This window comes from Podarcis liolepis (assembly GCF_965112155.1).
Source record: "Podarcis liolepis genome assembly, chromosome: 1".
Lineage (NCBI taxonomy): Eukaryota > Metazoa > Chordata > Lepidosauria > Squamata > Lacertidae > Podarcis > Podarcis liolepis.
The window spans coordinates 102,982,418-102,998,396 of NC_139554.1; the positions used below are offsets into that span (position 1 = coordinate 102,982,418).

Sequence of the window (15,979 nt, forward strand, 5' to 3'; positions counted from 1 at the left end):
TAAGCTTACCTCCTGGGGTGCATAGCAGCTTTGAGGAGACAATTGGAGGCAGGGCTATGGCGTGCAGGTAAAGAATTAGACCCCCTTCCCCACACCTCAATTCCAATCATTTTCCATGCCCCTTCCTCACCTGCTGTTTAAAGAATAAAATTGCTATTCTGTCAAAACCGGCTTAGGGTGCAATTCTATGCTTACTTACCTGGGAGGAAGAAGTCCCATGTAGGGCCGTCTTAAGCATATCTGGTGCTGTGGCGTGAAGATCCCTCCTTTCCAAGAGTTACCAACCTTTTTTAGGGAGGACGGCGCTGCCGGCAATGCACCCAGCTTTGTGGGGCTGGAGAAGGTGGGCAGTGGCTGGAGGGCGGCTCCTCTGGCAGGGAAGAGACGGAAGCTGGACGCGGAGGCTCCCGGCTCAGCTGGCCGCTTCATGCTGTGGTGGCCATGGCAGACGGAGGCTCCAGGGGCGGCGCTGCTTCAGCGCAGCATGGCAGAGGTGGGTGAAGGCGGTGAGCTGATGCCAGGAGGTGCTGCATCCAGCCTCCGCCTCTTCCCTGGTGCCCTCCAAGAACTTGGAGCCCTGGCGCCCTGTGCCACTAGCCTCTATGAGTAAGACACCCCTGGTCCCATGGAACTGCACATCATGGCACCTTTGTAGGACATGTTGCACATCTCTGTGCCAATTAAAACCATTCACCATTCCTTTTGGCTGCCTTTATGGTTCCAATATTATATCAGGGTATGAAGCATGAAAAGGTGTGTCTTTAATATTGAACCATGTAGCTTCCAGCGTTGCACTACTGGAAAGTGTACTGGTGTTAGAATTTGGAGGTGCCATTTGCCAAGAGTGGAATCCACATTTAAACCTGTGAAATTAATGGGTCTGAGCATGTGTTGAATGGCCTGTGCTTAAACGATGCTTATGCAGGAGAAACACTTTGGCATGAATAATATGGATTCAAAATTTCTGCAGATTTTTCTCATTACTTACAGTACGCCTGAGGGGAAAATTCATAACATTGATGTATAATAGAGAAATGAACCCGAGAGCTGCAGATTTCATCTTCCTCCAAGGTTGGACTCCTATTGATCAGAATATATTTGTGAAATCAGGACATTCTTTACAGGGGGCATTGCCACTTCTGTCACCAATATTCACTCTGTGAATAATTTGCTTTCCAAGGTGGCATATTATAAGCCTTTTCTGCCAGGTAGCTAACCGTACTGGCTCTAGTTAACTAGGATCTGAATGGTATTCTGACAGATCTGGCAAGTGACTGACATTCCATAAGTCAGACCTGGCTGCCCCAGCTGAAAGAAATGTGATTAGTCTTGAGTTGACAGCTGTCTTCATCAAGGTGCCAGCCAGTGACAGGAAAAATAAGGACCCAGGCAAACAATAAAAAAAAATCCTACTTGAGTATGCTTTCCAGCCAGCAGTGAAACATTTAAATTCCTCTCTTCCCGGGGCCATAATTTAATGTGGCTACAAAAGCTGGGGAACAAGATGCGATGTGAAAGCTCTGGCCATCAACTAACCATGCTTTCCTTGTAAAATATTTGTATTCACTTGTAAATTTCATTATTATAGTACCCAGAAGCTATGATAGTGATAGTGACATGGCACCTAAATAACTAACACACACACACACACACGAGCTACAAAATTATCTGAGCCACAGAGCATTTTTAAACAGCATTTTCTGAATTTCATCAAGCTTTCTTCAATTAAAGCTTTAACCAAACAGATTGGGGAAAGGCCAGCAACAAAATGTTCTGAAATCACTGAAAAGACCCATGTCTTGGGTCTTGACATATGTAATCTGAGTGAAACTTCTTGCCAGTAACGATCTGCGTGTATTCCTCAGAATCCATGGTCTGATTGTTCAAGCCTAAACATAGTCATCAGGAAGTAAATTCCATTGCATTCAATGTGCAGCATACTTCTGAGTAAGCATTTTTTAGGGTCAGGCTGTTGGAATACCTATAATCAGTCATAAATAGAGTTTTGTTACAGATACAGCTCCAACAGCTTGAGACGTGGTGGCAACACAGGGACAGAGGAAGTAGAATTCTCTTTCACATTAGCAATTCTGATTTTTACCTCCTGTTGTCTTCCGTAAAACAGCCTGGACATTATATTCCAGCCATGTTCTTGTGATGAGTTTCCACCTCTCTGGCACATCATCAACCAGCAACATATGACACAACACCACGATGCAATGTGTTTCCCAATTCTCTTGCACATTTCCAATATGGATGTTGTGTTTCTTAAAGCCACCCAATTTATTGTGATGGGTTTGTACATTCCCAACATAATACCAACAGGCATGATGTGACACAGCATCATCATGTGATGAAGTTCCTTTCAGAGGTGGATTTAGGGGGACGCAACCCGTTTGCACATTCAGGATGCTGAGCTGAGAGGCCATGCAACAATGACTTAGGATGGAAGGTGAGAGGTGGAGAGTGCTGAATTGTGGCATTGCATGTGAAGTCTGCCCCTGCTTCCTTTTCTGCATTTTACAACAATGGTGGCTGAGCAATTTCCTGCCTCAGAAAGTCGAGAGAGTTAAGAGATAAAAGGCCATATCAGGAACTGAATTCTGCTTTCATGTCCCTCTGATCATTCCCTCTGAGTAATTTCAAATAGCCCGGAAAGACAAGAGAAAGGCTTGGTAATGTGAGGGTCAGATTTAATCTGCTGCAAGCTCAAAGCTCTCAATTAGCAACAATGATAAAATGATAACACCCACTACATTAAACTGGAATAGTGGGGTGCAGACTTCGGCCGCCTCCAGACTGCCAGTATTTTACAGGAGGGAATCAAACTGGAGATTTAGGTTTCTGCAATTGAAATGGATTAAAGCATTTTTGCCGCTCTAGCACAACAAATCCACTTAGGAAAAAGACTTCTTTGGTATGGAAAATGATGGGCAAAGGCACTGAATAGCGTGGGATCAATGGGCGATGAATAGGAAGACATAGAAACACCACAAGCAATCAAAATGAATGCTTATTGCTGTATAATCTCACCATAAACGAATGGACAATGTAGGCCAGACATAGTCTAACCGTTGCATAAGCTTTGTGCAAGCAAATCAGGGTGGATGCTCAATAAATTGGAGGAGCCAAGGGTTGCAATGATATGCCTTCTAAGCATCTCATTTCACTCAATCAATCAATCCATTCATTTTGTTCCTTAAATGCATTTATTGCTTAAGATCATAGGTCATCATAATAAGCATTTTCAAAAAGGCAGAACTCTGGAAATTTCAAATTTTTTTTGACAAAGCCCTTTTGAAGACATCCGGCATGTTCCATGCTTGCTTGTGGTCCTGGCCATTATTTTCAGGGGAGGGGGAACAGGATCATTCATTCATTCGACATTGCTCATCAGCTGAATGAATGCATGTAGGGATGGAGGAATTCTATTCAGTTTGCATATATAAGTGAACCTACTTAGTTCACACTTTCCAAAAGAAGATGCAGTCTGAAAGACATCCATCCTTTGAAATGTGCACTTCTCTGAATTTTTCAGTGCAGTTCTCCAGCCAAGTAACATGTACAAAAATGAATATACTAGGGTAAAGGGTGCATCAAAGTACATATATTAATGAAAATAACATATACAAATGCATTATATAAGGAGAAACTGCTTTGCAAAAGTGAGCATATCAGGCAAACTTGCATACAAAAACATGTATATCAGGAGAAATTCACATGAATTTTCATAAGGATTTGTTTATGAAAAATTCACTCACTCATGTGGTGATGAAAAGAATTTAGGAGTGGAAAAATGAGAAACCAAAACTGACAGATCTGCCCATTTCTAGGTCTACGTATTATTGTTGTTGTTGTTGTTAACAATTGCAGAGGGGATAGTCCTAGGAGAGAAAATGATATTTTAATCCTAAAAGAAACTTTTCTCAATAGTTGAAATGTTTCATCAGTGGTTAGTATGACTTGTGGTGGGATGAACTTTTACTGCATCAGACCTTTCTCGATTAGACTTGTCTGTACATAAATAAAAGACTGAGAAGGTGAGACACTATTCCATCCGTACTTGCATTGCACTCTGTGTAAACAAAATGCGAAAGAAGAAGAAAAGGAACAACTGCATTCATATGCCAAAACAGCTTCACAGAATACTCTGAGGTTAATTTGTTTTGGGGAAACTGTATTACAATTGATGAATAAATTGGACAAACTACAGTGAAAGCAGAAGGGTTCGTGTAAATATTGTCAAAACTGCTGCCATGTGCAGGTTGGCTGAATAATGGGGGGGGGGGTGGACAGGTGTGTGCCGATGGCATTGCGAGCTGCAGTCAGTTCACGCATGAAATTTACAAATTGTGTTTAAAAGAGCTCTGAAGTTGGAGGCAGAAACAGTACTGGGGCAGGAAGCTACACCAGAACCAGAACCTCTCCTGCAGGTGCAATGAGAGTCCTGGAATCAGAACCTACACCATAACAAGGGGAAGCCAAAGCATCAAATGACAAGAGCCAACCAGTAAACCAGGTTGGCAAGTCCTTTGTTTCCTCTTCTTACCATGCCATCACAACTGGGAAATACAGGCTCCTTTTCCCAGCTCTGTTCTCAATAACTCATGTCCTTTTGGCTCCTGGGTTGTGCTATTGCTCTTGATCCTAGACTTGTATGTTTTCCAGATGAAATGGCAAAGAATTTCCTTGGATTCTGCCCTCAGATGTAAACCCTGCAACTCATAACAGCTCTAACAACGAGAACAGAAATGTCCAGTTTCTGGAAGAGGAGGCCAATTCTCCCTGGCTAAAAACTGCACCTTGACTAGGACATTATATCACAGCTTGACGGAAGTGAGCCCATGGTCACAAAGCAGGAGGACAACCTCAAAGGGGGTTGAAGAAAATTGTGTTGGTTTTTTACAAACTCAGCCCATTCCTCACCCTCTAATTATTACCCCAAATTTGAGGATAACAGATTTTGAGCTGGAATTAAGATTGCAGGAAGAAATATCAACAACCTCAGATATGCAGATGAAACAACTTTGATGGCAGAAAGTGAGGAGGAATTAAAGAACCTCTTAATGAGAGTGAAAGAGGAGAGCACAAAATATGGTCTGAAGCTCAATATCAAAAAAACTAAGATCATGGCCACTGGGCCCATCACCTCCTGGCAAATAGAAGGGGAAGAAATGGAGGCAGTGAGAGATTTTACTTTCTTGGGCTCCATGATCACTGCAGATGGTGACAGCAACCACAAAATTAAAAGATGCCTGCTTCTTGGGAGAAAAGCAATGACAAACCTAGACAGCATCTTAAAAAGCAGAGACATCAACTTGCCAACAAAGGTCCGTATAGTTAAAGCTATGGTTTTCCCAGTAGTAATGTATGGAAGTGAGAGCTGGATAATAAAGAAGGCTGATCGCCGAAGAATTGATGCTTTTGAATTCTGGTGCTGGAGGAGTCCCATGGACTGGAAGAAGATCAAACCTATCCATTCTGAAGGAAATCAGCCCTGAGTGCTCACTGGAAGGACAGATCCTGAAGCTGAGGCTCCAATACTTTGGCTACCTCATGAGAAGAGAAGACTCCCTGGAAAAGACTCTGATGTTGGGAAAGATTGAGGGCACAAGGAGAAGGGGATGACAGAGGACGAGATGGTTGGACAGTGTTCTTGAAGCTACGAACATGAATTTGACCAAACTGTGGGAGGCAGTGGAAGACCTGAGTGCCTGGCGTGCTCTGGTCCATGGGGTCACGAAGAGTTAGACATGACTAAATGACTAAACAACAAGAAGAAGAAGACTTTGATACGAGACAGTTATCATTTATCACTTGAGAGTTTATTGTTTGTAGATATGTATAATTCTTATTTTTCTTGTTGGTTCAAGAAGTACAAATTGGATAGTTTGTCTTTATAAAACACGGGCAAAATTGAATTCCTTCCCCATCCCTATGACACACACACAGTGTTCTTGTTTGTCTAACCAAAAGTGGGTGTTACCAATTCCTGGAAAATTGTGCTATTCATTAAGAGCAAACACATCAGTCTGGGAGTATTCCTTGTTCAGAAAAAGTTGAAGAGCATGCTAAATGAGGAGCTGTTACTAAAAGTGTAGGGGGAGAGAGAAGGAAGTCACCCTAGGCAAGAAGCTGAGTAGTGAGAGCAAGGAGAACTTCACGTTCAATTCCTAACATTAGCGCAACACCCTCAAAGGAAGAAAGAGGAAATTATGACATAATGAAGACTGACAGCCTTGAAGTCTGAGGCTAACTAAATCTTCAAGGATATCCTCACAGCACGAATCGTAGCAAATTTCCACTGCAGCAAAATCTTTAAGAGGAGTAAGTAGAGCATGTCATTGAAGCAAAAGAAACTATGTTATTCTGGACATCAAACTTAACTGCATGCATTATAGGCCTTTTGTTGTTGTCCTTGTTCTTTGGTCTCTGAGGGACTGTACTGAAAATCACCGGTGTTAAAACGAGGGCACCAAATAATAAGAATCTTAAGATGGCTGAAGTGGAAACCCCATAACTACTGATAACAGTGTTGTATGTTATTATTATCCGATGATCTGTCTAGAAATATGGATGGCAACACACATTTTACTCTTCTTCTTTTTTTGACGTTTTGAGGATTTGGCACAGGTAATTTATTTTTAGAAGACTGGCAAGGTTCCAATTATAGAAGAGGGATTGGGGTGAAAGGCTTGACTTGTGGGGAAAACATCTCCTGTCACGCTGCACTGATAGCTGTTACACTGTGTGTATGGCCAACCTCTCTGTCACCTCGTGAAGAGTTTGCCCTTCTTTGGAGTGCAGATTATGCAAGACAAGCTTAAGACAATGACAAGATGCCAAGATGAAAATGCATTCAGGAGAAGTTGCACTCGCAAGGTGAGAACCAGAAAAGGCGCTGCAGCACAAGGTCTTTTGTGCCTCCAGTTCGTCAATCTTTGTAAAATGAGTGACATCATTTAAAAATATGTATAAAATTCACCCCACCAGCTTCCATTGACGACTGTGGCATTGCGATAGAAAGTAAAGGGTAAAATATCTGCCCTTGGCCTAATATCAGGAAGCAACCAGTTGGACAAAAAACCTGCTGTGTTTGGCCATTCATTCCAGCTTGTTTTATCTCTCTCCCTGTCCCATATTTCCCACTTAGCGTGCAAGGGAAGAAATACACAACAGACATTTGGTAATGTGAAAAATAAAATGAACAAAAAATAAATAAAGACGACAAAATGATGAGGTAATACATTTAGACAACTCTATTTATTTGGGGGGGTTTATGTCGACCCCACCCCAAAAAGATGGCTCAGGAAAAGTCAGATTGGAAAACAAATGTCTTTTGGACATTTTAAATGAAAATATAAAAATGGGGAAATGGCGAAAGTGCCCTTAGTAACAACCGGTGTCATTCTTAGGAACATAGGGAAGTGCCCTACGTTGTACCAGACTGCTTGTCCATCTTGCCCAGTATTTTGCTTGCATTTTAGTGAGAAACTACCCAGTTCACACCTCTTGAATCAATATGAAGAAAACCACAGGCATCCCAGCCAACCAACGTGTACAAAAAATACAAACATTGGGGTGTGTGTGAAATGCATATATTAGCGGAAATAACAGACAAAAATGCACTGTATATGGGGGAATCACTTGCAAAAATGTGTCTATTAGTCAAAAATGCACATAAAAATGTGTCTGTTTGGAAAAATACACAGTAAAGACGCTGATGAATTTCCATGAGAATTTGTGGAAGTGAGCTTAAATTGGGGAAATGAGAACCTTTTGGTTTAAATATTGTTTTGAATCTATTTGTTGTTTTGGTGCTTTTAAACTGTTTTTAATTATCTTCATTAAATTAATTAATTTAATAAATGAATACACATAATTTTTTGAGTAAGTCTCAAGATTGTGGTTTAGAATTAGTTGTAACAACAACAACAACCTGAGAGAAACCTAAATTGACAGATTCACCCATCTCTAACTCCACTTGAGTGAGACCCTTCTCCAGGGTCTCACACAGAGCAGGAATTCTCTTACCACCCACTCCCTGATCCTATGATTGGAAATTCCAGAGAATGAACCTGAAACAACCAGTATACAAAGCATCTCTATACTTTCAAGCTAGGAACCTTCTTCTTCACTGTTCCTCTATGGTTGGGCGAGTGTACTACTCACTCACTCCAGAAACTCACTCACCGTGCCTCAGATTTTTGCTTGCCACTGTCAGTAGATTTTCTGCAAGACCTGTGTTGAGATACATTACAGTTGGCTTTATAGTTGATCAGACGGTAAGAAAACGTTAACAGAAACTAAAAACATATTTAGAAAAGAGGCGTGTTCTGCAGCAGAAATAATTGCCCCCAGCACCAGGGTGCTTTCTTAGGCCCATCCCTAGAAGGCAATATTGTCAGCATGACTTTTTAAATTTTCTGCTGACATTTGGCCAGTCTAGTGAGGAGGTAGCCAGAAGCTAAATGATCAGACTCATCTGGTTCATTATAGATTAATCGGTCAATTAAAGCTTACCAGACCAAATGTCAAGCACAGAAAACAGTTGTTTTTGATCATCATTTCAAGAAGAACTCAGAAGGCTCCAATATTAACAGGTGACTAATGGGGATTCAAGAAGAAGCAAATGGACTCTCTACTTTGAATTAATTTTAAGGACATCAGTATCCTCTATCTTGCAGACAAGTGGACATTTACACCATACCCATAAGCATCCCTTAATGATTTAATTGTTGATAGAACACTGTTGTAATTGAATCAAGTCCAGAAAAGAAAGCCTTAAATTCCCTAAAGCCTTCCAGCTTTCTATGTAACAAATCCCACGTTTGCAGGGCATAAAATGTGAAAAGAATGCTGCCTGTTGGAAGTCAGTGTTTTATGTTGACACTCTTATCACAAACAAAAGAGAATGTATTTGCATAGACATTATATATTGCTCAATCTTTTATGGCTTTTATTATTTCATTCTGTTTTGGGGGTATGTTTTGTGTACACAAGATCTCAGCTTAAGCCAATAGTTGATTTTACAGCTACTTTGGGTTGCACACCTCATTAACTAGAAATATGTGTCATGGCTCATTAATGACTTGGGCCAGATCTTCCACTCGTGGTGTTGTATTAATCCACAACACCCTTGCTGTTCGGGTTTTGAACATGTTTGTTGGTATTGGCCCTTGATACTGTGGGATTTGAAAGAAGAAACGCCACTTGAAGCTTATGGTATGACTTGGCCCTCCTAGAATGATGTCTATTTCTGTTGCTACTTCCAAGTACAAATTCAGAATCATAAAGTTTATAGATTTTGTCTTTTTGCATGGTGGTTCAGCCTGTGTAGCTGTGCTCACCTTCTCTGCACATATGAAGAGGTCATACCACTCAACTGTCCTGCTTTGAGCGGGACATCCTGGAATAACAGAAGCCATCCTGGCTTCTTATTGGATCTTGGGAAGTCGGCTTTTAGCTCCAGCAAGAGTGTGGTCCCAAAAGACTCCCATTTTGAGAGGGTGTGCTCTCACACAAGTCACCTGGCTCCCGGGAGAGTACAGCACTGAAATAAGCTCATTCTGATTTTGCCTCCAAGCTCCTTATGTGCGTGGAAGCCTACAGACACACAACTAGGGACAGAAGAGAAATTCAATTCAGTATGCAATTTGTTTACAGTTGAAGCTATCAAATTTGCACTTTCCTGAACAATTGGCAGACCGAAACACAGCTATCCTTTGATATTCACATTTTTGGAATTTTGAAATTCAGTTTTCCAACTCAACAATTGTTTACATTGAGGGGGGATGTGGATTTTGACACCAGCTTTTAAACACTTGCTGAAAACTTTCTTGTTCTACCAGGCCCATGCGGACAATTAAGAGTACAGCTCCCCATAATGTTCTCCTGATGTTTGTTTCTTTTTTCTTTTTCTTTTAACTTGTTTTTAACCTTTTATGATTGTATTGTTTGGATTTATGTTTTGATATTGTTGTAAACTGTTATAATATATATTTAAGATACAGAGGTATGTTAGAAATAAATAAAAGTGAAGATATTTGTGAAAATAACACACACAAATGCATTACAACTTAAAAAACTATGTACCTTAATAAAAACTGCATATAAAATGTGTTTATTAGGAGATTGTTGGCATCCGTCTTTCTCTGGAGAGAAATTCACACTAAAAGTCTGGTGAATTTTCATGAGGATATTCATGAGGATCACAGATTACTGCAAAATGTGGAGCACTGGATTTCAGATTAGAAGAATGAGAAACGGAGAGAAACAAAACTGAGAGATGCTGCCTACAACCATATATAAAATTTCTAATCATGCAAAACAGAGTCAAGGGGTGGTATTCAATGCTAGCTCTACTAGCATTAACGTCTATTGTTGTCAAAATGCATGACTAACAGGCTCATTAATTTCTATGGGTCTGCTTTGAGTTGAACCTAGTTGAATAAAACCCAGGGGGTCCTACGCGCACCTCCAGTTGAACATAGTGAGAGTGATCCTGCTCTCCCCTCAGTACTGCAGGTATGGGTAACCTGCAGACCTCCACATGTTCCTGAACTACAGCTTTCATCATCCCTGGTGACTGACCATGCTTGCTATGGCTTCTGGGACTTGTAGTTCAGAAACATCTGGAGGGCAAAGTGTTCCCCACTCCTGCACCACTGTCTTCACAAGTACCTCTAACTTTTGACCATACAATGACCCTTCCCACTTTCATTTTGCAAATTTAACAAGAAGAAAGTCTCTGCTAGCAGACTCAGTGACCTTTCTGACATCTGCATTTCCAATGAAAGTTCCAACAGGCTCACTCTTGTGTGTAAAAAAAGGGGGGGGGAGCCCTACGTCACTACAAGAAGCCCTGTGTCTTAATATTAGGCAGGCCTTCTGCTTCTAAATACTCTTCATTCGTACATTGGGATACTAACAAGGATCCTTTTTTAAAAAATCTAGCAATGGATAGTGCAATTCTAGTAATGGAAGAAACCAAGTAGTGCCCTTCCTCCTGATTCTGTTGAAAATTATTAATGTTGGCATTTAAAAAACTGGACTGACAGCAGGTGTGAGAAAAAAACATGTCAAAATAGGTACCTGTGTCTTCTTTCGTTCCCTTGAGTACTCTGAATCTCAGCTGGGCTACATAATAGCTAATGCAATATACAAGTTCTGCCTTATTTGTTTTAAAAAATATAGCCCACCTATGGCTGACATATTGGCCTCATGGCACATTGCAACATATTAAAGCTACTGCAAAAGAAGCCTCACCAGTTCCTTTCTAAAAATAATTTAAAACATAATTATTTTCAGAGTGAAAGGTTAAACGGTAAGTCCTCTATCCATTGCCCTTGCAAGGGCCAACTGCTATTGGCTTCTCTGCTCCCAGGATTATGTCATGCAGTGGCCATGGTCTTTTAAATCCTTTGCACATCTACTCAGTTCTACTGAAACCACATGCATGTCATACATTTAAAGCACTAATGATACCACTTTAAACAGCCATGGCTTCCCCCAGTGCCAAACAAGCTATAGCATAGGGCCCCACTCTTTTTGGGCCCCCCCAAAAATATACTTCTTAATTGTATTTCAGTTCAACAATTACTTTGAAAAAATACATATTTTGTTATGTGCAAATGGCTTTAGATACCTATTAGGTCCATAAATTACCATATAGCATATATTCAACACACAAAAAACAGCAACAATTTGTTGTTGACAAAGGACAGCTGGATATATAAAGGGCCCCATTACCTTCAGTAGCTTAGGGCCTCATCAATCCTAAATCTGGCCCTGGCTTCCCCCCAAAGAATTCTGGGAGCTGTAGTTTGTTAAGGGTGATGAGAGTTGCTAAGAACACCCCAATTCCCCTCCCAGAGATTCAATTCCCAAAGTGGTTTAGCCATCAACCCCTCTTCACAGGAAACTCCGCAGGCTGACAGTATATACATAAGTGTTAAAAGTCAGCATTTTATTTTTCCAACTCAGATTGATGGGCCTTTAGTATAATCTTTTCCTTCCAAACTTCTTTTTAAAAAAATACAAAAAGATACGACTTGACAGATCACTTTCCCATTATAGAAAACAAACCCTCTTGGATTTCCAGAAAAAACATCTTTTTATCTGCTTTTAGTATGAAAAATTCAGGAATGAGATAGCTGTCCAAGAGTGAGAAATGTTAAAGCCAGGAATACAATGGTTGCATTAGCTACCATTTCCGATAGTAACTTCCCGAAAGCTGAAACAGACCTCTGTTGTTCAGTGCTGCTACCCTCCTGAAGCCAAAATGAGAATTTCAGCCAGATTGCATGGGTTTTTGATAAGGAGCCCCTGGCTCTTGGTTTCCTGCTATAAACTGAAATGCGATGAAGCTTCAGCTATCTCTCTATTGCTTTCCTGCTAAACCAGTATTTCAAAAGTGTTGTCTTCATGCATTGCCATTTGCTAAATTCAAATAAAGAAAAGTGCTCTGAAGCCAGTAACAATATTTTTAAGAGTCCAGTGCTATACCTATCTACCCAGAAGTAAGCTCAACAGGGTTTGTTCCCAGCTAAGTGGGTATAAGATTGCGACTGTAGACAGTCAAACAAATGTCTAGCAAGGGTGGAGAGCCTGTCATCCAACAGATGTTGCTGGAATACAAGTCCCATCAACCCTGGCCATTGGCCATGCTAACTAGGGCTGATGGGAGTAAGAGTTCAACAACAACTGGAGCACCACAGGATTCCCATTCCTGTTTTATAGATTAAGCTGCAATCATATAGCCGCTTAACTGGGAGCAAGCCCCACTGAACACCATTTTCTTAGCTGGTGGTCAAGAGTGCACTATGGGTTCTGGCTATGTCACAAAGGTAGCTATCACATTTTTATGGTTAGCCTTGAAGATGGAGGCAATCAGCAGTTGAATGGGTTGGGCTACCTGAACTGGGTGTATATTTGAGACAAACAAATTTATCTACTTATGTGTATATATTGTGTAAATTCTGCAATTACACAATATATGGTTAAGTCCAGTCAAAGGTGACTATAGAGTTGTAGCGCTCATCTTGCTTCAGGCCGAGGGAGTCGGTGTTTGTCCACAGCTTTCCGGGTCATGTGGCCAGCATTACTAAACTGCTTCCAGCGCAACAGGACACCGTGACGGAAACCAGAGCACACAGAAATGCCATTTACCTTCCCGCCGCAGTGGTACCTATTTATCTACTTGTACTGACATGCTTTCGAACTGCTAGGTTGGCAGAAGCTAGAACAGAGCAACAGGAGCTCACCCTGTCGTGGGGATTTGAACCACCGACCTTCTGATCGGCAAGCCCAAGAGGCTCCGTGGTTTAGACCACAGCACCACCTGCGCCTGCAAGTAGGAGCTGAGCTCAACAGCACTCTCCCTTCCTGCCATTTTCAGCAACTGCTATTCAGAAACATACTTGTTCCAATGGCATGAAGAACTGGAGAGCTGTAATGAGCTGGGTTCTTGACACAGAAAAGGAAAGCAGGGTAATTGAGGATCAACCCAGAGGGTGATTCTCTCTCTTTCTGTGCCATTTCTTCCAAGTCCATGGCCTCATGGAGAGTCTGAACCCTGGATAATGACTCCTAGTGAATATGCTGTGGTAATCCATGAACACTGGATGGAGCACTCAAAATTGAAGCCTGTCACAGATCCCTAGGACCAGTAGCATATTTTTTATCAATATTTGCTGGAGGTCTTATAAGAATAAACATTTTTTTCTTCATGTCAAGAACTGACAGAAACTTCTGTTTCCTTGTTATCGGTCTCTGGTGAAGCTGCATAGTGCTCTTGGGTAATACTTAAGTAACAACAATGCTGTTTCCTTTTTTAATCCAAAATCTGTGAGACCCCCCCCCCTTTTTTTTTTAATGCAGAAAAACCGGAGTGTCAGCATGCCAGCAACCTAAGTTAGATATGTATCTCCTGCGGTTGCCATGGCAAATGTGGAACCACAATGATATCAATCTATCAGCAAAAACATTATCAGGCATTTCCTGTTAGTGGTCTTGTACCTTTCCAGTCAGTTGCTGAGCTAGATAAGAAGGCAGTTGCTTACATTTCTGGCAGGAGATCAGAGCAGTGGCAGGGTGCCGTTGTAGGCAATCATGAAATGTCACTGAGGAATCTGACAGTGGAATTTTTAGGTCAGAAAGCTCTCAGGCCCAGCAGGACACCGGTGAGGTACATTAAATTACCCTACCATTCTTGTCAGTTTTATTACACCCTTTCCTCGAAGCAACCGGTGGGGAACATAAGGATATTAGTGTCAATATTTTGGGTCATAAGGCAAAAAAAAGGAGCAAAGTGTTAAAACAAATGCAAATGAAATGAGAGGCTGCGTACACACCAGGCATTTAAACCAGGCATAAACAAATTCGGCCCTCCAGATGTTTTGAGACTACAATTCCCATCATCCCTGACCACTGGTCTTGTTAGCTAGGGATGATGGGAGTTGTAGTCCAACACATCTGGAGGGTCAAGTTTGCCAATGCCTGATTTGAAAGCAAAGAATTCTGGGAACTGTAGTTTCTTGTGAGTGCTGAGGAAAACTACAGTTCCCATTATTTTTTTTGCAGAGATGAGGGGATATGCTTTAGCTGTATAGTGTGTATGCAGCCTCAGTACTCATTCCCCCTCTAGGAATGTTTGGAGTGCTGAGACTCTGATCAAAAGAGTTTAGAGTTTTAATACTTTATTCTCCTTACAGAATCAGGTCCATGCTAGAACTGAGGTCCTTTTCCTGAACAGGGACTATATTCATGTATTGGTTTTTTTGTTTTTGTTTTTACTAATACTAATTGGTGTTCATATAGTTGCCTAGAGTGGCTGGGGAGGCCCAACCAGATGGGTGGGGTATAAATAATAAATGATTATGATTGGAGGATGGGAGCTGGTCACAGCAGGAGGGGGTGACACCCTGGTTTTTTCACCAGCCTGGCTCATCTCAACCTCTCAGCCTCCTTCCTCTTCTGGATTTCTCTCTGCCACAGACTCTCCCAGCTCATTAAACCTCTTCAGCTTCTTCTCCCTCTTCTCCCTCTGACCACTCATTGTCATCCCACCACCAATCCCTGGACTCTGAACAGCTGGTATCCCCAGCTGTTGCCTCCCACTACTTCTCTGCATCCAGCCAGTCCATGACATCAACTTTAGTGTTTTCTTTGCGTTCCGTTTCCACAGGCTTCAGCCAAAGTCAGTCTTCAAATGGTTGGAGGAGGGGCCTTTCACTTGATAGAAGCTACAGTAATCAAACACTTCCAGATATGTGCACACAGGTGAGCAGGTGTGATTTTGCCTTGGCTAGACATTGCCCTTTGACTGTATCCTTAATGGGTTTGAAGTCATTGCCATAAACATTGACCTTAAAGCAATCCTGCATTTCACACTTTCAGCAGAGTGGAGCTGCCATTTGGAATTAGCAACACTCGATCTGTAGCGGGGCCAGGCAATGCTATCCAGCCTTGGGCAGCATCATGTCTTGATTTATGAAGGTGAGCCATGACTGCTTTATATGTGAGAAGTCCAGCTCCATCTCTGAGGGCTCCAGCAGCAAATTAGAACAACAGGGAGTTACTAGTGTCCTTCTTCATAGCTCTAGGCAGGAAATTGTAAAAAAAACACACACAAAAACGACAATCTCAAAGTTCACCACAAATGTCTCTCTTATTGGATGGTTTGATCAGGTCTGGAGGATGGCCCTGGATGAGGAAGTAATGGATCAAATTAGGTTGCAAAAGAGTTCAATTAAAGCATATTTATTTGTAGAAGCCAAGCACGCATTCTCAGTGGCAGAGGAACCCTCTCCGCCACCCAGGGTGGGACGCCGAGGGGCGGGGCGAACCGCCTAGTGATGCATGTGCAACGTCCGTACAGGCTGCACATGCAACGTCCATACAGACTGCACATGCGCGGCAGCCCATATGGATGCCGTGTGGACGCGGTGCGAGTGGCACCCACACTAACTGCATGCAC

At 41.8% G+C, this 15,979-nt stretch overlaps 1 long non-coding RNA gene across 1 annotated transcript; it reads left to right on the forward strand.

Moving 5' to 3' along the window:
• Positions 1–14,731: 14,731 nt before the first annotated feature.
• Positions 14,732–15,604, forward strand: LOC310699502. Its single transcript, XR_014522118.1, has 3 exons — positions 14,732–14,768; positions 15,188–15,282; positions 15,400–15,604. It is a non-coding gene; the product is annotated as an uncharacterized lncRNA (long non-coding RNA).
• The last annotated feature ends 375 nt before the right edge of the window (positions 15,605–15,979 follow it).